The sequence below is a fragment of the Triticum aestivum genome, chromosome 1B, assembly GCF_018294505.1.
Source record: "Triticum aestivum cultivar Chinese Spring chromosome 1B, IWGSC CS RefSeq v2.1, whole genome shotgun sequence".
NCBI lineage: Eukaryota > Viridiplantae > Streptophyta > Magnoliopsida > Poales > Poaceae > Triticum > Triticum aestivum.
In genome coordinates this window covers 25,110,774-25,111,283 of record NC_057795.1, presented here as the reverse complement: position 1 = coordinate 25,111,283, position 510 = coordinate 25,110,774, and positions in this window count along the sequence as shown.

The window sequence follows — 510 nt, the reverse complement described above, 5'->3', positions numbered from 1 at the left end:
TCCCGGGCGAGTATCCTATAGAGCACTCAGGGCTCATTACCCTCCCCTCCCAGCCCGCTCGCCTCCCTATCTCCCTCCCGCACCCGCCTCTCTCTCTCTCCCTTCCGCGCCCCCTCCCTGCCCCGCCGCCGCCGCTCGCCTGCGCACCCGCCGCGCCTGCTCGTGGTGCAGCCACGCCTCCGCTGTGGCGCCCTCCAACTAAACCTAGGTCATCTCCATGGATCCGTGCCGCGGTTGCCGGAGGCGTGGGCGCCGCGGGTCAACCGCACCGGGAGGATGGGGGCGCCACAAGCCTCGTCGGAGGTCGCCTCTCTAGATCGGTGGAGGCCAAGGGCAAGGGCAAGGAGGAGGGGAGAAGAAGGAGGGAGGAGTGATGCTGGGGAGGATGTGAGGTGGGCTCTTCGGCGGCTGCGAGAACTACGACAAGCGCCTGCACTGCGTGTCCAAGGAGGAGGTCGTCGTGCACGCGCGGATGCGCCGCCGGGCCCAGTTCTCCTGCCGCACCTTCCG